Source organism: Rhipicephalus microplus, unplaced genomic scaffold, assembly GCF_043290135.1.
Source record: "Rhipicephalus microplus isolate Deutch F79 unplaced genomic scaffold, USDA_Rmic scaffold_47, whole genome shotgun sequence".
Lineage (NCBI taxonomy): Eukaryota > Metazoa > Arthropoda > Arachnida > Ixodida > Ixodidae > Rhipicephalus > Rhipicephalus microplus.
Window position 1 is genome coordinate 1,808,871 of NW_027464620.1, and position 24,283 is coordinate 1,833,153.

The following is a 24,283-nucleotide window of genomic DNA, read 5'->3' on the forward strand; positions in this document are numbered from 1 at the left end:
GCGTCAGTGGGTGGGCGGCTGTTTCCTGCCGGTGCACGTCTCGGAATAGGTGGGAAGGAGCGGTCGAGGTAGTGAAGTGGGGACGATGGTCTTTCTAGAGCAGCTACAGTATAGGCGAGCATTACACTCTTCCTATGCGAGGGTGTGCGGGCAAGTGTTTTGAGCACGATGACGGATATGTCTATGACAAGCGTCGGACGAGAATAAAGCGTCGAAGAAACGAGGTGAATAAAAAACGCAAAAGGTCAGAAGCGTAGGGATATTCAAGGCACAGGCGTGAAATTCCACGCTCGCAATATATAATTCCATTTTAATGCGAGAGAAAGAAAAACCAGGAGAAGAAAAGCGTGGGAGGGGTCTGCTGGTCGAAGTGTTTTATTACGCAAAGAAACACGGCTAATACGGAATCAAACTAGAGTTGAAAAAAAAGAAAATTGGAGAGAAAAAGTGGCGTGAGGTGAACCCGAGGAGCAGTGAGAACTAATTTGAAGTTGGACCAAATCCAGCAGGAATTCGGGGTTTTCTGGGATCGACGATTTCGGGCAAGGCACCGCCGCCACCGCAGCCACGAGGGCACTCAATCTGAAATCGAAGCGACGAAATTCTAAAAGTCAGGCAAGACTGCCGGCATTCCCGCCTTTTTCCTCCTTCCTCCCTTTGGCGGTTTTAAGTTTTCTGACGTGCTGTATAAGTATTCGCTCGATATCCATTCCGCTGTATGCCAGTCGTCTCAAGGTTTTTTTTTCTCATGCCGTCTGTCTCCCGCCCCGTTGGCTTCATCTGTATTGCCTCATTTAAACGTAGCACGAAGCAGGAACCCGACATTGCGTCTACCGGGGAGAAAAATAAAAATAAATTAGGTCAGAGGATTAGTGAATATTGTCGAATGTAGTCCTATACAACCAAACAAACAGAGAATACACTAATAACATGCATCATCGCGAAAAAAAAGAAGGAAGCTACACAGCTTTACCTATAATGAAATAAGACACTCGGATAAAGTAATAATAAATGTGTTCACGTATTTAGGCGGAATGTTTTGCGAGAAAGTGATTGAAATTTGAATAAATCCGGAGTCAGGCTAATAACAACAATCGATCGCATGCCACGGCACTGTAGCCCTACAATAAATTCCTGGCTGCGCAAAATAGACCACATACATTGATTGATGTGAGGTTTAAGGTCCCAAAACCACTTTATGATTATGAGAGACGCCGTAGTGGAGGGCTCCGGAAATTCAGACCACCTGGGGTTCTTTAACGTGCACCCAAATCTGAGCACACGGGCCTACAACATTTCCGCCTCCATCGGAAATGCAGCCGCCACAGCCGGGATTCGAACCCGCGCCCTGCGGGTCAGCAGCTGAGTACCTTAGCCACTAGACCACCGTGGCGGGGCAATAGACTACATACAGAAGCTCTCATTTCAAGTGTTCACAATGTATTTGATTTGACTGCTACTTGTGAATGTATAGTAAACTGGTAAATCGAAGGAAATAAATTATGTGGTTATTTTCATGTTTCGCAAAAAAAGGAAGGAAAAATGTGGAAGTTCAGTAAATGTTTTCTATTTACTATATTGAATAGGGCTGCCAAAAATGGCGTTATCAAGCGAGAGAAAATGAGGAATAATAAAATTTAATAGGAATGCTGTAGCACGAAGCTTTAAAATTATTTTCGGTGACATCGATTGTTCAGCATGCGTTTAGTACATAGTGTCACTCCTTCCTAAAGATAAAAATTACGACGCATTGAATTGCGCCTGATAATGCGTATTCAGTTACGTGCAACTGCCCCTTTATTTTCTTGCTTTTCATAAAGACCAGTGAACAAAAGCTTTGATTTCTAAATTCGAGCATAGCAAGATAAAAATTAGCCCTTTTTTCATTTAGTATGTCTTAATTACACTGTAGGGATCATACCGGGGGAGTTAGAATTGGCACACAAAACACCGATCAGGAGAGAAGGGCCTTCCGATGAAAAACACTGATTAGGATGCACAGATGAAGTGAAAAGTTCTTTCAAGTTGGCGTCAGAAGTGTCACACGAGGAATCAGGAGGATAGTCTTCATGGCGACGGCTTGACAAATGATGACAGGCGCTTTAGCTGTTGCCTTTAACGCGTCCCGCTCTCAGACATTTTTCTTCTTATTTCTTGCAAAAATGTGTAAAACAGAAAAAAGAACACAGAAAGCGCACGTCAGTAGTGATATGTGCGATGTACTTTCGTCCGACTGAACTGCGAACTTCCCTTAGTGATTACAATTCTGTATAGGTTTCTTGTAAGCTTTAAATTTATTGAAGAAATACGGAAAATTTCGTTTTTCTGTCCTGTGTTTCTGAATTATAACTTGAAATCGCAGAGAAGTATCTCATTAAATAGCGCGCAGATAAATCAATTTAGAATTAACGAGCTCTAGCGCAATCTAATGCACGCTCGAAGGAAAGGATGCCTATTCATCATTCGCAGCAGCAGCGTGATGAATGATCCACTATCGGAAATGAAGAATGCGTGTATTCTCGCTTTTTAGGCCTTTTTAGAGGTTGCGGTGGCTCCGAGTTCAAAGTTATAGCGTGTAAGCAAACCTCTTTTTTGATACTAAAATCGATTCTGCGCACCAGCGTCGGTCTACACAGCCATTGTTGCCATCATAATCTTGATTGAATTAACATCATAGTGTGAGGACGAAGTTCAGAGGACGACGTGGAAATGCAGTTGCTTAGAAAGACGATGAACGTACGAAACGCAATCATACTAACAATACATCTGGTGCACCAGCTTTTACAGCCTCGAAGGAGCGAGGCTATCGTAGGTACGATGTTTTTCTGCCAATAATATAATTATATATTACCAGAGAGTAGCAGTAGAGTAAAGCATAGCTTACTTTTGAATAGAGTGGTGCATGTAAAGCAGAAAATGTTGGTTCTTAAGAAAATAATGGTATTAATTATCCGATCATGCAATGTTCAGCCATACTGTTAAGGTTGTTTTATGGTTCTCGACGAAACCACCGGAAGGTATGCAAGTATTAGATGCACAATATTCAGAACTTGTAAGAGGATTGAAGGCTCAACAGTCTCGCGTAGCAAGGAGACAGTATAGTAGTCCTTCATTCCCACATGCAAAAAAATAATACTCCATTTGATACACCGGGGCCCAAGTATCCTTCATCATCAATTTTGGAGGCCTTTTTATAACGAGCGATTAAAAACGTAGCACCTTCAGATATGTCCATACACATAAGGTAACGCATTATAAAAACACAGTGTGGAATGCAACATCTTTATGTCTAGAGTCTTTATGATTAGGCATACTATCTGACAGCGCAAAAAGCTTGTCAGCGATTCAAATGATTTCCTTCGGCCAATTCGCGGATATACTCTATGTGAGAGTGAAAAGGGTGTAGCTGACTTGCTCTCAGGCACAATGCTCTAACTACGTCTGAAAGCGTTCTCTAGAGGTGTTATGGCTAACCAATATTCAATCTCGTGGAGATTCTCGCCCACAGCCATACCGCTAAGTTCGGAGTGGTGCCTGAAAAAAAACACCCCGTGAACCTTGAACTACATCGGCTAGCCTGTCATCTGCAGCCTTTAAGCAAGCTCATTGGAATTTTTGCATATATTGTAATTTTGCATATATGTTTACACGAATGATGCGGTGTCAGAAAGTTTAACGGGTCCTTTTGTGATACCATCTCAATTAATCGCCATCAAGATTAAGACCTCACACGTGACGACATGTATAGGCTGTGAGCTCGCCGTTGTTCTAGGCGCAATAGAGTTTAATATGCAAGAACATTCTTGTAAAGTGGACTTCCTGTGACTCTAAGGCGGCTTTTCAATGCGTGCTAAATCAACGACGTACAAACCTCCATCAGTTGAAGCTACAAATGAATTAATGTTGTCATCGCGCCACTAATGAAAAACACGACGTAGTCTAATAATGGCTACCGGGACACTGAGGAATCGGAAACAACCACCTCACCGACGGTGCTGCCCGATGTGCCCACGATGGGGCGCCTACACTTCTCACACCAGGGTTGCCACTAGTGGCTACGTTTCGCACAATTGGCAAATTTGAGAGGCGCGTGGCGACCTAAATTTATGAATGGCAACACGGCGAATTTTCGGAGATTTTCTGCTTAGATCTTCATTGGGTTACACATTCTATACTCAGTGTCTTGAAAACTGATGAGCGACACAATTCTTTTTTTCTATTTTGTGTAGCTTTAAACCCACCAGTAGAAGGCCCACTTTACGCGCATTTGAGTACGTCTTTCTTTTATCTCGTTTGTATATCCAAATTTATCTAGATTCTTGAAGCACTGCTGCACTGGTGCATCCGCCAGCAACCTCCCAGAAACATTTAAGTTAATGTATTGCTTCAGGTGCTGCTAGGTGGAAGTGGTATACTGAGTTTTTAGGTGCTTCAGGAGCTTTAATCTTCTTTAAAGTTTCTCTTCTCAAGTGGCTAGGTGACTGTCAGGCAGCGTGTTCCGACCTTAGCTTCTTCTGTCCCGAATAGCCTATCGACTTATTCACCCCCTTATTTGGTGTGCAGAGTTTTAAATTGTTATTAAGATCCTTTTCGGGCTGACCAATAGGTAGGCTTCTTCGGGCAGCCTTGAGAAATTGAACTGATGCGAACGTGTAGTGTAAGCATGACCGCACAGACAGCGTGGTGCGCGTGCATTGCGATGGTTACGCACTACTATATGATCGATTTCCGTTGTTTTGTAATTAGGTTTCTTGATTATCTGACAAGATTCTACTGCGAATAAATTATTTAAATCTGCAGGAAGGCTGCGCATGCTGTCGCTCTCTTTTGATAGCGACTGCTTCGCTAGTGCATGCATGCTCTTTCTCAGGGCTTCCATGGCGAAGCGGGTGCTGTGACTGCAAGCTGCACAAGCTGTTTCAAGTGAGTGATGGAACTCGCATTGAAAAATGTCACTATAGTTTAGGATTTACGGATGGTACTCTAGTCCATGGGGCTGTATACATAATAAGCAATATAGACACGATATATATATATATATATATATATATATATATATATATATATATATATATATATATATATTGTCGCAGTGCAACGCGAACAACAGATGACAGCAGCTTACGGTAGCGAAAAGAGCGTATTCAGGATCAGCTGTAGAGCAAGATGCCTGCTTCGTTGTCGTCCCGATCAACCACCTGACCCACTAGCTGGAATCTACAAAAACGTTCCTATCATCGTTCTTTTTCATATAAACACGTGTCACTTGCCCCTCCTTATAAGAGCATCGCCCCGATGCTGATTCAGACGCACAGTATATTTTTTTAACGTGCAGTCAGTCACTCACATACGGCTTCATACGCACTACATGAACAAGTTCAGGCTGGTGCTGGCGACGCCTCGGGCATTGGGGACTGTCGGAGACAACCTCGTAGGTGACGTCACTTAGCTGGCGCGATACTCGGTATGGCCCGAAATATCGCCTTAGCAGCTTTTCGGACAGTCCACGTTTTCGTACGGGTGTCCAAATCCACACTCTGTCACCGATTTTGTACGTTACAGTTCTATGGCGAGCATTGTAGCGGCCTGCGTCGTAGTCTTGTCGCTGGTGGATCCGTAAGCGGGCGAGCTGTCCAGCTTCTTCCGCGCGTTCAGTGAACACGTCAGCGCCTGTGTCGGTAGCGTCCCATTCATGTGGCAACATCGCATCCAGCATAGTCCGTACCTCCCGTCCGTGAACCAAGCTGAATGGAGTCATGCGAGTCGTCTCTTGTTTAGCCGTATTGTATGCGAACGTGATATAGGGTAAAATCTCGTCCCAATTCTTATGTTGGACATCCACGTACATCGACAGCATGTCTTCAATCGTCTTGTTGAGGCGCTCTGTTAGTCCATTCGTTTGCGGGTGGTACGCAGTGGTCTTACGGTGAGTCGTTCCACTAAGCATCAGGACGTGGTCTAACATAGCTGCCGTAAATGCTGTTCCGCGGTCCGTGATCACGATAGTCGGAGCACCGTGGCGTAGCACAATATTTTCTACGAAAAATCTCGCCACTTCCACTGCGGTGCTCTTTTGGATAGCTTTTGTTTCGGCATACCTGGTTAGGTAGTCTGTTGCGACTATAACCCAGCGATTCCCTGCAGTAGAAGTAGGAAGGGGTCCTAAAATATCCATTCCTATCTGTTCAAACGGTGTACGTGGAACCTGAACTGGTTGCAGCTGACCGGCGGGTCTCTTTGGAGGTGACTTGCGTCGCTGGCAATCGATGCAAGTGTGAACGTGGTGCTTGACGGCTGTTGTGAGTCGTGGCCAGTAGTATCCTTGCTGTACTCTTGCCAACGTGCGAGTGTAGCCTAAATGACCCGACGTCGGCTCATTGTGACATGCTTGGAGCACTTCATTTCGAAGGGGTGCAGGAATAACGAGCAAATAGGGAGCTCCGATGGACGAAAAGTTTCTCTTGTAGAGGACGCCATTGCGCAAGCAAAACGACGATAATGTCCTTGCAAAGATTTTAGGTGCCCTCGAAGAACGTCCATTCACGTAATTAATCAAATCAAGCAATTCAGGGTCACTTCGTTGTTGTTGGGCAATCGTGGACGCGTCGAGAACACCAAGGAAGGCCATATCGTCGTCGTCAGAAAGAGAAGCTGACTGTACTGGTGATCGAGACAGGCAGTCGGCGTCCGTATGGCGCTTCCCAGACTTGTGTATGACCACCATATCAAACTCTTGTAACTTCAGACTCCACCGTGCTAATCGGCCGGTTGGATCTCTTAAATTAGTCAACCAACAGAGGGAATGATGGTCACTTATAACTTTGAAAGGGCGGCCATACAAGTACGGGCGAAATTTCATAACTGCCCAGACCACGGCAAGGCATTCTTTCTCAGTTGTTGAATAATTGGCCTCAGCGCGTGTTAGCGTCCTGCTTGCGTAGGCGATCACTCGTTCCGTGTCTTCTTGCCACTGCACAAGCACAGCTCCGAGGCCTACATTGCTTGCGTCAGTGTGAAGCATTGTTGGCGCTTGTTCGTCGAAGTGAGCAAGCACTGGAGGTGTTTGAAGACGTTGGCGGAGGTCATTAAACGCTGCTTGGTGTTCGTGATTCCACTCAAAGGTGGCGTCGTCTCGAGTGAGGCGAGTTAACGGCGACGCAATCCGTGCGAAGTCGGCGATGAACCGGCGATAGTAGGCGCATAGGCCCAGAAAGCGCCTGACAGCTTTCTTATCGGACGGTACTGGGAACTGTGCCACGGCCGCAAGTTTCTCGGGATCAGGCCGAACGCCGGTACAGCTGACGACATGACCAAGAAACAGCAGTTCTTCAAAACAAAAGTGGCATTTCTCTGGTTTCAATGTAAGGCCTGCGGAGCGTATGGCTCGTAAAACAACTTCTAGCCTCTCGAGATGCTCGTCAAAAGTTGGGGAAAACACTATGACGTCGTCTAGATAAACTAAACAGGTCTTCCATTTTAACCCTGAAAGTACGGTGTCCATGAGCCTTTGAAAAGTAGCGGGCGCTGAGCACAGACCGAACGGTAGAACTTTAAATTCATATAAGCCATCCGGCGTCACAAAAGCGGTTTTTTCCCGATCTCTTGGGTCTACCTCGATCTGCCAATATCCACTTCTTAGGTCCATTGAAGAAAAGTAGCGAGCGTTTCGAAGCCTATCGAGGGAGTCATCAATACGAGGAAGCGGATACACATCTTTCTTAGTCACTTGATTCAGCTTCCTGTAATCCACGCAAAAACGCAGGGTACCATCCTTTTTCTTAACTAATACAACAGGCGATGCCCACGGGCTCTGTGATGGCTGAGTCACATCATCTTCAAGCATTTTAGCGACTTGTTGCTGTATCACTTCCCGTTCCTTTGGAGCCACACGATAAGGATTCTGGTGTATAGGCCTTGCTGCGTCGTGGGTAATTATTCGATGCTTTGTTAGCGGCGTTCGACCGACCCGTGATGTCGATGAAAAGCAGTCCTGGAATTCAGCTAGCAGCTCGAGAAGTCTCGTTCGTTCGTCCCTTGACAACGTAGTACCAACGTCAAGATTAGGTAGTGATTCTTCTTGAGGTGCTTCGTCTAGGGCCGATAAACTGCCTTGGATTTCTGCAGTTGTGTCAAAGTAAGCGACGGCTGTACCCTTCGGGAGATGTCGGCGCTCAGTGCTGAAGTTAGTGAGCAGCAAGTTTGTGCGTCCAGCAGTGACAGTGACAAGACCTCGAGCAACTGAAATACCGTGGCTAAATATCAGTGAGTTGATTTGGTCAGCAATGCCGTCGCCGTCAAACGGCTCATCCCCTGCCACCGAAACAAGCGTACACGATCGTGGCGGGACGACCACATCATCATCTGTCAGACGCAAAGGCCCTGAACAAGACGTATGCCTCGGCTCTGAACAATCGACTAAAGTAGGGCTGTTGTTGCGAAATGTGATGACACTGTCAGGGATGTTGATCACGGCGCCATGTTCTCTCAAGAAATCCATCCCGATAATCAGGTCTTTACAGCATGAAGCGAGAACGACGAACGTCGCCACGAAAGTAGAGCCACCGATGTCGAGCCTTGCTGTGCACATTCCGACAGGCATCAGTAATTGGCCGCCTGCCGTCCTTAAGTGAGGTCCCGTCCACGCTGTCTTTACTTTCTTGAGACGTACGGCAAGGTCATCACTGATAATAGAGAAGTCAGCCCCGGTGTCGACTAAAGCTTTGACTTGCTGTCCATCCACAAGAACGGTAATGCCTGGGGTCACAGTTTCGTCGGTATTACGTCTTGTCGGCTTTACAGCGTCTTGAGGTGGGAGTAATGGGGGCTTTTTTTCTTCGTCTTGACAGCCTGCAACCTTACCCCCTGAGGTCGCCGCCTTCAGTTTCTCCGGTGTGGGCTGGGTGACCTCGCTCCTCTGGTGTCGGCAAAAGTGCGGCGCTGCAACGAAGGTGACTGGGCAGGAGAAGGAGAGCGTGGTCGATGTCGGAAGACCGGCTCGTAATCAGTTATAGCCTCGTCATCATTGTTACGGCGGCCATCGAAGGGGTGTCGAGGTACCGGAGGTCCTTGAGAACCGACATCTCCACGGCGGGATACGTACTCTTTGGCATGTCGAATGTCAAACCGTGGCCTGAGAGGGCGAGACGGATCGGCGCGGTGCCAGCAATAGCGGGCTATGTGGCCTACACCTCCGCAGTTGAAACAGAGAGGACGCCTGTCGGCAGTGCGCCAGGTGTCTGTTCGGCGAAGCTGTGGTTGCCGTGATGACTCCTCACGCGACGAAGGCCATGGCAAGCCAGAAGACGACTGGTCGTATGGGGGCTGGATGGATGGGCGCCACGATGTCTCCCCTTGTGGTGGTGACCAAGGAACATTTGCAGGTGGCGGGTAGTATGAAGGCGGAGCGGATGGGGAGCTTCGAAGGGCGGCGGCGTACGTCATGGGACGTTGTTCGGGGGCAGGATCAGCTGTCGAGAATGCTTGACGGATTTCGTCACGGACGACTTGAGCGAGAGATGCCATCGGTGTATCCACAACCGGAGTCCGCAGCCTTTGCAATTCTTCACGAACTATCTCTCTAATCATGTCCCGTAAGGAGCTATGACTGTCAAACGTCACAGCGGCAGCCTGAGTTTGGGGGCTGCTGCACAAGCGGTCATATTGTCGGCAGCGTTGGTGAAGGGCCCTCTCGATAGCCGACGCTTCTTTGATGAAGTTCTCTACAGTGCTTGGCGGGTTGCGCAGAAGTCCGGCGAACAGCTGCTCTTTCACGCCACGCATGAGGTAGCGCAACTTCCTATCTTCAGTCATCTGCGGGTCGGCCCTCCGAAATAAACGTGTCATGTCTTCGGCGAACATGGCGACCGTTTCATTGGGTTTTTGGACCCTCAGCTCTAGTAGTTGGTGGGCACGGTCACGTCTGTCGACATTAGCAAAAGTTTCAACCATCTTCTGGTGAAAGTCAGTCCATGTGGACAGGTTGCCTTCTCTGTTCTCGTACCAAGTACGAGCACTGTCATCGAGATAGAAGTAGGCCCGGCCGAGCTTTTCCTGGGCAGACCAGTGGTTGATCTTCGCAACACGGTCATAGTGGTCTAACCAGTCTTCTACATCTTCGTGTGCGCCACCACCAAAGCGCTTAGGCTCCAGCGATTGAAAAAACGTTACCTGGGATGGAGCGGGAGGACTGGTGCCGAGAAGTACAGGCTGGGGGCTGGTGCTGGCCATTTCGAGATGTCCGGTAGAGGTTTTCTGCGAGGGGTTGCAGTCTGGAGGAAGACCTCGTAGCCGACGACTGAATCGATGGACAGGGGTTGCAGTAGGCACGTCCGGGCTGGATGAACGGCTCCCACTAGGAGTGTGAAGCATCGGGCAGCGTCACGGCCCAGCTCCTCCACCAGTGTCGCAGTGCAACGCGAACAACAGATGACAGCAGCTTACGGTAGCGAAAAGAGCGTATTCAGGATCAGCTGTAGAGCAAGATGCCTGCTTCGTTGTCGTCCCGATCAACCACCTGACCCACTAGCTGGAATCTACAAAAACGTTCCTATCATCGTTCTTTTTCATATAAACACGTGTCAATATATACATATATATATATATATTTATATATATATTGATTGATTGATTCATTGAACGTTTATTATCATTTGTCACATGAGGTTTACAAACACTGGTTGGACCCATAGCCTGAGGCTCGTGTAGGGTCCAATAAAGTAATGGACAGAAGCGGGAAATATCAATTACACATAATACATATGTAGCTATACAGACACTGTAAATATACACATATACAGAGTAGAGAAGTCTTTCTCTTCTTAAACAATCTGGTCACACCAAACAAAACTGCATGTGCGCATACAAAAAGTTATGACAGATAACTTCGTGGACACACCCAAAAACATCAGTTAAAATACATAAAGAACATCAAACTATCATAAGTTTTAATTAGAAGGAAAAAATGCTAGGTTTACAAAATTCACCAGCGTATATTTATACAAATGTAAGTGCTTACCACCAAAGAGAAAAAGAAGCATTTACAGCTTGCTCAAGAATCGATTTTTTTAGTTTTACCGCAGCATTGTGTGATGTCTTCAATTCAGTGGGCAAACTATTCCAGATCTTTATCCCCGTGAATTGCATTAATCTCTCACCATAAACGTCATTTCTTGGCGCCAAGTTAAAGTTACCGAACGTCAGGCTTCTAGTAGGGCGGGAAGAGGAATAAAACATATATATATATATATATATATATATATATATATATATATATATATATATATATATATATAGATATAATTGCAGGAAATAAATTCTTGGACGCCGGTAAATAGTATGAATAAAAAGAAGACACACGTCGAAAAACGGAAAGGTTTCTTTACGTTGCGGCCGTGGGACCGGCCTTCGTCAGAATAACAAATGTAACAGTGGTGCAACAGTATATAAGCGCATACGTTTCGCTTGCAATAATCACGAGTGTGCGAACATCATAAAAACAAGTACAACAATCAGACATGAAATCTATATGGGGGCCCCCGTATCACAACCTACTTATAAGCAATCAAATAACAAGTCACGACACGTGCACAAGGATTACAGCTGGTACAAGCAATAACATTCACAGCGGTCACTGGTGCAAGACGCTGAGTTTCCCCGTACTCTCATTCAAACCGCGTGCGATTGTATTGAACTTAAATATGAGAAATGATTCGCGCACTTCCCTGTCATGATGCGTTCGGAAGCCAGACTCTAGAATCGTGGCTCTAATGTTGTCAAATGAGTGGCCCATTGCGTTAGCATGCTTTGATATATATATATATATATATATATATATATATATATATATATATATATATATATATATATATATATATATATATATATCATGCTTTGATATATATATATATATATATATATATATATAAGGGAAAGAAGTGTATACCTAAGGGCTCGTTTTTCCGTGTTTTAACACAATAATAATGGGATATAACAGACAGTAATGCCAAGGAATGTACAGGGGAAGTTATTAGAACCAATGGAATGTAAATAAGAAGAAAGAAGAGTGGATGAAAAAATTACCAACTATGAGCAGGAATCGAACCTACGAACAGATATTACTGTCTGTTATATCTCAATAATATATATATATATATATATATATATATATATATATATATATATATATATATATATATATATATAGAGAGAGAGAGAGAGAGAGAGAGAGAGGTGTCTTTTTTGTCGACATTTGAAGAAAAATGCCAGTATTCAGCGACTTTTTGCTCGTAGTCTGGCAAATTTTACTCAAAAGTCAGTGGCACCACTGACTGATACATTTGTCAGGAGTCGATGCTGCAAGATAACTTCGTCACATTGCGCATAATGGAACGATTACGAACTTAAACTATTCACTAGCTACACTCGTGCTCTAAAGAATCTTGAATCATTACTCAAATTGCAACTGCCATACAAGGTTTTGCGACATGACGTGGGAATGTTGTATCGGCTGCGGGTCAGTGTAACGTTTATCAAGTTATTCAGCTATGGCATTTCCATGACTGACTCATTCAAGTGCGATAATTGCAAGTGGGTGAAGACTATTGAGAATTTCTTGTTTCACTGTCTTCAGCGATAACAAGAACACCGGGCTCTTTACTGTGCCATAAGCATACTCGATGATCAACCCTTTACTTTATAAAAAAACGTTGGGCGCATGGTCTCACAATGTGTCAGTAGATAAAGTCAAACGAGCCCCTTTCACAGTACTTGAAGGCACAGAATGACCGTCTTAGTTAGTTGTGGCTTAATTAACTCGGTCTTAGCCGGTCATGGCTTAATATAGCTTTGACATATCATGTACCAGCTGAATTAGCTAGGTATAACATCTAGCCAATCAACTAAGCAGACGGGTGCACGGGCTTGGGAGTAGGCGATGAAGAGGACGAAGAGGGAACGCGCTGGCTGAGTAGAACGCTAGGATGTACTGGCTGACCATGATAATTGATTAAGCGCGTAGCCTCGGTAATTAGTCCCGGCCGCGGTATCATATGGGGCTCGGCCAGAATGAATCTTCTAGGCCACAGTGCGTATTATCCTAAAGAATGCCTATTGCAGACATTAAACGCTCGAAAATGAAATTAAACAGCCCGTGCTTCTAAAACATAACGTTCATAAACGTTTCTGAGTCATTTATTGCTTAGGTGCACGACCTTTAGCACTCAGCGGAAGGACAAACAAATGAACGAAGATGCCTTTCGTTTAAAAACACCACCCAACTTTGTCGACATCGTAACCAATGAAGCGCAGCGCGAGCTGACGTATGAATTTCACATTTTCGTACTGCTAGATCGTTCAAAAGAGGGTGTCGCCTGATCATAGAAATGTCCTGAGTTCACCTAATTCGGGCTATCCTGAATAGCACATTTTATGGGTACTTTAGTGGTAATGTGAGGGTATGGAGCGTGTGTATGCGTAACATTGGCCGTTGTAAGGTCTTCAAGGACATCCACAACTACAGTAACGGGATATGCAGTATGCCATAATTAACCATTTTTCCTGCGTACTCACAGCGCGTCTGAAACGTAATACGCGCACCTACATTGCTGTACACATTGTTGATTATCCTAATAATGATGATGATGATGAAAATTATAATGGCTGAAACCTTTGAATTTGTTCTATCTGTCGGGAATTCTCACCCACGAACAATGCCGATGTTTGAGCGACGCGGGTTACTTGAGACGTCATCTTGTTAAATGAAGCTGGCTAGACACGCTCGAAAAGCAAGATTTCAAATAGCGGGTAATATAATCTGCTGCAACAACGTTAAAGAAAGCAGTCCACCGAACACACCAGATTTCAAGAGTTAAAGTCTGTGCAAACAAAATAAAAACGGCGTGTTTCTTCATCCACAGAGCCATGTTATATAAGAAGAGTATCTTGCACCTCTACGTTTTTAAGAAGAGAAGTAGAGGACGCTTTATGTAATTACTCGTCTGATGATCTGTACAAGTTGGTGATATCAAAACATAAGTAGCTCTGTTGTGTCTGAAACGAGTTTCGTAGGCGATTCTCTATTTTTTCATTAGTGGAATACAAACTAGACTTTGGTTAGTCTGTCTCTGTTATGGTCTAATCATGACAAACAGTGCTTGAGAAACTAAGTGACTAGGGCGAGAATGCTTGCATGGTTTCTTGTAATATATAAAAACAAAAAAGTCACGCCTGTTTTGAGTATGTGCCTGACTGGGTACGCGCGTGTGCATGAGAGTTCAAATAAAAAGTGAATTGGCGTGTTTTTTTAAAAAAAACGCAGTTTCTTTTTTCTTAGGAAACAGACATTTTTTTTCCAAGGGGTGATAGAGAATATCAAGCTTTGTATAACTAAGTCATATGCATTAAGAACCGTTAGATTAATAGCCTTGCCTAATTCTTTAGATATAACAAGGTCTGAAAAAGATGTCACGCAAGATATTAAAAAACGTCTGGAGTGGCATGTGTGAAATCGAGTTACAGTCAGCAGTTTACATTTGAATTGTTGACTTGCAGGAACATTCAAACAAAACTTTTGATCTTGTTCACTTTACTCTTTGACTCAGTAGTTTTAGTCACACGCTTCCGCTATTTTACCTACGTTGTGGGATATCACACGCAAATGAACAACAATGTACACGTAGTGAAATGCAGATCACAGCAGTCAAAACAAACTCCGATATCTGACGTCGCAGACGAAGGCCGTACAAGCTCTTTTAGGCTTCCTGTGATTTACTGACCTTTTTGTGTGACTCCAAAAGGAACGCTCACGTGTGTATGTGTGTGTGCGTGCGTTTGCATTTTAATTACGTCGAAAGTTTTTATTTTAAGTACGTCACGTGACTCACCCTTCTGGCGTTACTCACTAGAAGAGGAACAGCAGAAGAGGACGGCCTGCTGTTTTTTTTCAGTTTTAAAAGGCTGTTTGGTGGCTTTTTCAACACTGCGAACGTGAGGGAACTAACCAATTTCAAGAAATTGTAAAACTATGTCCCGTCAGCTTCCATTACGATGGATTGTGTTCGTCTAGTTTACAATGTACACGTCGCGTAGTGCACCATTATTGTGTAAATTTAGATGAATGTGAGAGGGGTCGTTATACACTTAATTTGTTCATATTCTGATTGTTAGAAATTTGTCGTAATGGACATTATTATTCCTTATTTTTTGCAGTACGTCGTTGTAGGTACATACATTGCAAAGATCGTTCGTCGTGTATGAGGTAAATGATATTCACTCCCAAGAATAAACAACGATCACCTAATGGAAACAAGGGAGGCCAAGCTCGTTCTCGAGGACCTGGAAGACCAGCGACAACTCGTCGCCAGGGCCAGGAGGGCAGTCGAAGCCAGAGGATTCCTGGACTAGGAAACCCTCCCACCTTAGGGTGATACTGTACTTCGCTCGGAACACTGTTTCTAAATGAACGTTTATTTCTCTCTCACTCCCGCACCTAACAGTTCATTTTTTTGCGTGATTGGGCTTTAAACTGAAAAGCTTACTAAAGGGGACACAGGCTCCGCATAAATGCTTCGGGAAACTTAGCGGTGGTTTTAGACTCTTCCGGTAAGATAACATGCATGACGCGAGTAGTCAAGTTTAATTTCAAGCCAATGCGAGAACCTGTGATAACACCGGAAGTTTCGATCACTCATGTGTAAAAGAATACGTGTTATGACGACCTTCAGTTTTATCGATGGTCGAATACTGTGGACGCCGATTTTATTGTAAACTGAGGGCCACATTCATTTTTTTTCTTAGTTCCAGCTCCTAGAATTAAGAGTTCATCTTCACCAGTTTGAGTATTTGCTTTTTTTGCCACCACAAGCTCGTGACAATAATATTCAAAGAACCAAAGCAGAATACGTTGCATAGCAAAAAATTTGAACTTCGCAGCTCATAGAAGTAGGAAGAAAAGTCATATAAAAAGGATGACACCACGCGGGACATTGACGTATATACGGCTTCAAGCGAACGTTTCGAAAGGACAGGCTGACGTGACTTTATAGCCGTGGGCAGGAGCACTTTTCTCGAACGGCGTTCGGCGATTCGCCGCATCGTTTACACCGGAGTGATGATCTAGAATGGTCGTGTCGACTGGACCCTTCAACATTCCTGCGCGAGTAATGTGCAGCCTCGAGATCGTTCACCAGTAAAAGCCCCCTTCCGGAAAAGTTTCGCGGTCGAGCGGCCTATACACTAAATTTTTCCCGCGTGCGATTCATTGGAATTCAAAAGAGCAGCCGCGCTACCGCTCCCGTTTTGCGTTTCCGTTATTTCTCTACTTCTCCCGCAGACGCACTTTTTGTGCCGACGCAGTGGCAGTAAACGACACGCCGTAAAATGGTCGGGGCCCCTGCCATGCCGTCAACACGGTAAACGAGTGTATATCTACGACTCCGTCTCTTATTTCTTCATTTCAGCCAGGACAGACATGGTGGTCGAAAACGTTTTCACATTTCACGACAGCCGAAGTGATGAGAGAAGCACACGAGGCCAACGACAGCCTCACGGCGTGTAGAAAAACAAAGTGGAGAAAGAAAAACCACAAAACCTCTACTTTCCTTCATTCAACAATTAGTTCGACTTCCATTCTTTCCCCTATCAAATTTGTTCTGCCGTGGAGTGCACAATGCACCACCGGCGCCAACGCCAGTGTTGCACAAAAATAGACACAGAGATGCAGCAGCACTCGCTCACCGCGCAGCAGTTGGTCACATCTGCTGAGCTCAGCGCCGACCTAATTTCGGGGATTAGCGTTCTGTGGTTCGGCAGTTTTATTCGGTCAGGCGCAGGCTCCGTCCTTCGCTGAAAGCCCGTACTCTTTTCCTTCCTCTCACTCCCTTCGTCTACTCCTCGCTGGCGCACTGTGTCCAACGGAGTGAAGAGTGAGTGCTATGTGTTGCACACTGGATGTGGCTAAAGTGCTGTCTCCACGCTGCCGCGGACTGCGAATAAGGCGACTGAGTGCTTGGGAAACATGTCTGCTCGAGCGGCTTTCAACGGCGTTGAAAACTTTCTTTGAAGGCGCCGGCTGTGCACTGTCGACTTCGTCCTTCCAGGGACGTTGCATTCTTTTGTTTCGCGAGTGGCACGAGACACTGGAGCGTCTCGACGAGCGTCGCTGGACAGAAAATCTGTTACTGGCATCTAATTAATAGCAAGTAAACACCCCTTGACGGCGTCTTCAGTGAAACGACGGCCGAGATTGTGACGGTGGAAAATAAGAAAATGCCTCTCACGCAAAACTGGCAGCGAGAATTTCTGGGTTTTAAAGGCCGGCGCACGGTCTTTTTTTCGGAAGTGTTCGGCCGAGGACGCACATGGTGCCGCATCTAGCCATACCGGGACATGTGGGAAGAGAATAAAGGTATTCATGAACGGCAAGCCACGCGCACAGAAAAGAACATCGAAAGCATAATTGTTCATTCTCCCTCCCTCCCACCCCCCACCCCCCATTCCACCGCAACATACACACGCTACTACGATCGTCTGAAATTTCATCGACAACATCTGGAGGACTTGTCTAGTTTACTTTAATGTATGTGAGTACGAACAATAGTACACCATCAACTTACTCATTTCCTGGAAAAATCCTAATGGCAAATAATTGAGTTAACGTTAGTACTCGTAGTTTCTGATATCGCTTGACTTGCACGTCTTCAGATAAAAAGATGAATGGAGAGATAGGGATACTTGCGAGATATGATAACAGATCCGCGTCCGGCTTGCTACTCCCGGCGTCGGGAAAAAATGCTTAAGGAACAAAAAAATACGAAGGAAATAGTGGAGCAATGAAAGTGAAAGCAATTGCACTAATACGCCTAAGCTTAGTCACAGAGGCACGTAAATGCATAAAAAAAAGCCTATGACTTCGTATAAGAAGCTGATCAAGGCTTCTGAGAGAGAGAAAAAAAGAGAAAGAGAGAAAGGTTTGCTACTGAACCTCACCGTATTTCTCAATGACGAAATATATCAGAATGTCTGCAGATCTGCTGATACGATGAGTGCTTGCTATAAGACGCACAGCTATAAACCACATGTGCAAGCCAGCGTTCCATTGATTAGGGGGGGGGGGGGGTTCAGATAGTCTGCAATCAAAAAAGGGAGACAAACACACACACATACACACGAATGCAATAGAAATGTCCAGCTGGACCCGCGGAACGAGGCCCGAGTCCTGACAGTGGCTCCTAGCGACGACGTCGTGATCGGTCAATTACCGGAAATCTCGTCTCGACGAATTCTTTCACGGTGCGCTCAAGCTGCGCGACCCGTTGAGGCCTCGCGAGACGGTTTGTATTGCGTTTCCATGGAGACCGGTATCCTGACAATGGGCGAACGGCTGGCCTGCGAAACGGGCCCCTAATTGCCACCCCATCTTAAGTTGGAAGTTAATGACTGGCCGTGAGGTTCTTACCAATAGTTGAAGTATGCTTGTACATTCTTCGGAGAAAAAAGAAAGCACGCACCAGTAAAGACCTCCAAAGGAGTCGTGAGGAAAGGAAGAAATGACGAAAACTGAACAGTCATCTCCAAAATGAAAGGACTTACGACCTGAAAGATAACACGAGACAAAGAGAGGCACAGCTGTCTTCGTCTCATATTCGTCCTTGTCTCATGTGACCTCTAGCTGTCCTCCTCTTTCGTAAGCTCCATTTGCAGCTATTGCTGTCTAAGCCAGCGAAAATTTGCATAGGCTCATTTCTGCGACATCGAGCGAGCTTCGCGTATTTCAGCTATGGGTTTTTTTCTCATACAGAGAGAGACATGTTCGTGCCCACCCCCTTTTTTTTGGTAGAAAATATTGAACTTCCTGCCAAACTTTCGCAAAGATTTTGATATCACTGCGCGTGGAGTGGTACTATATTCGAAAGAGACGACGAACTTATACGTAATCATATGTGTAGTATTTACAATGTCTGCAAAAAAAAGTACATAATTACAACAGAATCCACCTGGCACTGCTCAATTCCACTGATGAATGAAGGGGACGCCTCAGTTTGGGCATGAGATCTTGTATTCATTTTTAGGTTGTAACAATAATAACTATGTTGGTTCTGGTTTGCTGTAGTTGTAACCAACTATGGAGCACGGTGGCCATACTAATCACAAGAAGGCATGAAGTATAGATTAAAAAAAAACATGGCTTAGTCTACTTGATAGCGTGAACAAAGTGTACAACAAATGCTTGAAGACCCAAGCACGTAACGGAGACCTGATTCAATCATTCATTCCCCTATACGCTTATGAGTTGCCAAAAAAGCACTTCTCTTCTACTCGTTTTCCCTTATCGTTTGTTATGTTTTCCGGCTCAAGAGGACATAGTTAACGTTTAATTTCTTCCGCATCTACACTGCAACGACAAGATGTAAGTGATAGCTGAGAATCTCGCCTCACTAATGCATGTGAAATTTAGTGCTACCCTGGCAATCTTCTTTGAAATGACCTCATGCTTCAGTCAGATGATGTTACGTGTCGACTGTGTAACGTTACGCAAAGAACATGCTTCTGTAGCGTGTATTGTTGTCATATTTCGCTGATACACGGATGTAACGTTAGGCATAATGCATTTTTGAAGCTTGAGATTTTTATGATTGCTTTATGTTTATGAAATTTTGGGAAATGTGCAAGCTTCAGATGTGCAAGCTTGCATATCTGAAGCTTGCACATTGCAAGCTTCAGATGCACAATGTGCATTGCACAATGTGCAAGCTTCAGGAGCACGTCTTAAGCTGTAGATTTCCTAGAAATGCCTTTCACCATCGTCTTAGACTGCCTCGCAACTGGTTGTAAAAATAAATACTCAATAGCTGTACAATCAGCAGCACCCCGCAGATAACATTAATAGTCATACCTTATGTGTATAAAGTAGCCCATAATCTTGAAAAAATTGTCGGCAGGACTAGCATCGGGGCGTTTTTTTTTTGACAAAAATTAGCTTGGTAGCATGTGTCAGGAGGTAAAGTGAAAGATAAAGACGAAAAATTGTAGAAGCGATGGCAGAAGTTTGTTGACTGCTGGGATGGTGATATGTATGATACTCCTCTTTCCTGCGCTTATTATTACAATGACCAAATGAGGTGGTGTGCTAATAACCACATGCGCAAGCATAAGATCAAGCAATATTAGGTGTCGCGCAGCGTACAAAATTGTGAAAAGAAGTAGTTGACACGAAAGATGCTCACTCACAACTAAACTTTATTTTCGTGTTCATTGCAGATATGAAGCTGAGAAGTCACGTGATACCGACAGCACCGCCAATGTAATACAAAATGAAACCTTGTATCTTGTATGACAACGTGACGAGTGTTCACAAAAAAGCTAGAGATAGTCAACTGTCTCTTCACTGTAGTGATGTGGCTGCTAGCCATCTTTTAACTATTCAACTTTCTTGTCAAAATACATTGATGAACATGCGAACCTCATTTTCCAAGCGCTGCATATCTACAACGTCGGTGAGACATGTGTCAGCCGCTCCTCGATTTCCCTCGTTTCGAATTTATATAGCCTTTGCACAGCTAAAGCTTTCGTGGGTGTTTTTCTATTCTTTCTTTTTTGTTTCCTCAAGAATGTGATGAAGTATATATATATATATATATATATATATATATATATATATATATATATATATATATATATAGGCTGTCCCACATAAATTGAGCAAAGAATTTGAAAATGAAAGACACTTCAGTGGCGAATTGAACCAAGTGCATACTATTCGCACTAGCCTGTAGAAACTCTATTTTTTTTTCCACACTCATTAAATGATAATTCTTAGTTACCTGTTTTTAACTTACGAGCTGCAACTCCAAAGTATGCACACTGATATGCAGAGCACTTCCAGAAACCACTGACTAAATTGTTTCCTGTACTGTACATCTAGCGCTGTTATCTTTACTGCGTTGTAAATAAAGCCTATAGCAGCACTATAGCAGCACTATAGCAGCACTATAGCTGTGAGCTCGCGGCCCGTCACACGGCTTCTCTTCACGTTTCACGAGCTTTCTTTACAACGTGGAAAAAATAGCAGCGTGAGAGGTATGATATATATATATTATATATATATGACGCTATGATGAATGGGAGACGTGGCCTGGCTCATACGCCATGTTTATTCCATTCTCACTTCTTCCTTCACACACAGACACACACACACACACACACACACACACACACACACACATATATATATATATATATATATATATATATATATATATATATATATATATATATATATATATATATTGTAAGGAATAAACGACAAAGACAGCTTCCGATCCTGGGCCAGCTGTTCTATCCTATACCTCATCTTCCTTTTCAGTCTCTTAGCTGCGCACGCGCCCGAGCCCCAGCGTCTTTCTTGGTCATGACACTCGGCCATGACTGCAAGTGCGTGGAGCTGGCGGCAAAGTTTTTGCTGGGCGGGCTTGGCTGCATCGTGGTGGTAGGCCCGGACCACAATGCAACATGGAGTGACGGTCTGGGGAAAGCGTCTCTGGTGGACGACACTGGCTTCCTCAAGCCGGTTGGTCTACGCCACGGTGCGCCTCTGCTTGAAGATCTGTCAGTGTGTATTCTGGTGGGCGGAACTGGCTTTGTCGCTGCGGTTGAACTCGTCCATGGTGCAATGTTTCCGGACAACTCGTAGGATACTGCTCAAGCGGACGGCCCTTACTGTTCCGGTAAGGTCGCAGAGTACCCCGAAAACGCTGGTGTTTTTTATACCACTGCTGGTGGACCAAACTGCAGCGCGACGCTCTGCGAGGCAGCCGTGTGGACGTTTGTGCCATTTCTCGAAGTGTGATGCGACGCAGCTCATGGTTGAGCATCAATACCGCAGCAGAACTCTTTGACGTTGTCCAGCCGGTGGCTTCTGGCAAACTGTCGCGTGCAGACTTTGTGTCCTGGGAGAGAACAGCACGAGCGCTGTTCCTCGACAAGTTCTCAATGGCAGTGGCCTCATCATGGCTAGGTGTCTAGATTTTCCCAAAGGAAACATCCCTTGAGAGCCAAGTGTCTGCGCGGCTGAGTGTCTGCGTGTCTTCGAAAATAAATGTATGAGTCGTCTGCAAACATGACTGTGTCAGGTTACGGCTTATCTTGTTCGCATCCTCGGAAAGGCCTGCTTTGTGAAGCGGCAAGGAGTGCATTTTGTTACCGACGATCGTGGTTTGGTAGGGTTCAGTGTTGTCTGTTACGATAGATATGAGCGCCTCCATGTCTTCAGACAATGACGAGCACGAGGGCAGTATTTCCGGACAAAGGCCTGGTAACAATATTTTCAGGTCCACCACCAATGCAGAGTCCGGTACCTGCAGAATAGGACTGCAGCCACTCCGGTCAGGGTCAGCAGCAGGAAACTCCTCGCCACATTCGATCGACGAGCTGCAACGAACCATTGCAGCCTCGAGATAGTGCCAATACTGAGCTTCGTCCTCGGAGAAAGTCGAGCTGGGCTTCTTGGAGTCGCAGGGAATCCGGCCGAAAGCGGCAATCAGGGCTGCACTCCATTCTGCCCAGGACTGCTGCCTGACACCTTCGTACTTGTGCCATACCGTGGCACCATCCCGAAGGTGGTCCATGGCCACATTCCACTTCTGCTACTCGGTCCACGCATTGCGAGCAGCGAGAATGTTTACGGTCGCCACCCAGTCGTTGGCCACCCAGCCATAGGTGGCGTTCTGGAACCCGTAGAATTCCGGTAGTTCGCAGAATGCCGGCGATAGGTGAACGAAAGGTGAAAATCCAGAGTGTGCCGACGCCAAACCGCTAAGTTGTTGTTAGAGCTGTTCGAGGACACACTTGAGATCTCTGCGGTTCTCGGGTGAACTGGATTCAATGCCTTGCGAGGCAGACGCAGCCAGCTGGGAATTCATCGCACAGAATGTTGGTACAGCAGCAGGACATATCATGGAACGCTGCGCTATCCAGACATAAGGCTCAAAGCGGAGTCGCGCGAGAGTATGCCTCAGATGCGGGGCGGTAATGACCCGCATGAGGAGCCAGTGGCTGTGTTGGGGAAGTCATCATCATCATCATCATCAGCCTGAATACGTCCACTGCAGGGCAAAGGCCTCTCCCATGTTCCATCAGTTAACCCGGTCCTGTGCTTGCTGCTGCCAATTTATACCCGCAAACTTCTTAATCTCATCTGCCCACCTAACCTTCTGTCTCCCCCTAACCCACTTCCCTTCTCTGGGAATCCAGTCAGTTACCCTTAATGACCAGCGATTATCCTGTCTACGCGCTACATGCCCTGCCCATGTCCATTTTTCTTCTTGATTTCAGCTATGATATCCTTAACCCCCGTTTGTTCCCTAATTCACTCTGCTCTCTTCTTGTCTCTTAAGGTTACACCTACCATTTTTCTTTCCATTGCTCGCTGCGTCGTCCTCAATTTAAGCTGAACCCTCTTTGTAAGTCTCCAGGTTTCTGCTCCGTAGCTAAGTACCGGCAAGATACAGCTGTTATATACCTTCCTCTTGAGGGATAGTGGCAATCTACCTGTCATAATTTGAAAGTGCTTGCCGAATGTGCTCCACCCCATTCTTATTCTTCTAGTCACTTCAATCTCGTGGTTGGGCTCTGCGGTTATTACCTGCCCTAAGTAGACATAGTCTTTTACAACTTCAAGTACACTATTACCTATCTCGAAGCGCTGCTTCTTGCCGAGGTTGTTGTACATTACTTTCGTTTTCTGCAGATTAATTTTAAGACCCACCTTTCTGCTCTCCTTGTCCAACTCCGTAATCATGAGTTGCAATTCGTCCCCCGAGTTACTCAGCAATGCAATGTCATCCACGAAGCGCAGGTTACTAAGGTATTCTCCATTTACTCTTATCCCTAACTGTTCCCATTCTAGGCTTCTGAAAACCTTTTGGAACCTGAACTTGGCAACGTTTAACGCTAGAACCTTATCTAGTGAGGGAAGTCTAGCTGTACTATTCGAGGAGCTAGAGGGTGTTAAATGGGATATAATAGGGCTCAGTGAGGTTAGGAGGACAGATGAGGCCTATACGGTGCTACAGAATGGGCACGTCCTTTGCTACAGGGGCTTGGCAGACAGAAGAGAACTGGGAGTGGGGTTCCTAATTCACAGAAACATAGCTGGCAACATAGAGGAATATTATAGCATTAATGAAAGGGTGGTAGGTATCGTAATTAAACTGAATAAAAGATACAAGATGAAGGTAGTACAGGCTTACGCGCCTACATCCAGCCATGATGACGCTTCAGTTGAAAGCTT

At 45.2% G+C, this 24,283-nt stretch overlaps 1 long non-coding RNA gene across 1 annotated transcript in view; it reads right to left on the reverse strand.

The window, feature by feature from the left end:
* Positions 1-350: 350 nt before the first annotated feature.
* Positions 351-24,283, reverse strand: part of LOC142788195 (uncharacterized) — a 166,115-nt gene continuing 142,182 nt past the window's right edge. The window contains exon 4 of the long non-coding RNA XR_012889274.1: positions 351-830. This is a non-coding gene — a long non-coding RNA (uncharacterized LOC142788195). The remainder of the gene's footprint in view (positions 831-24,283) is intronic.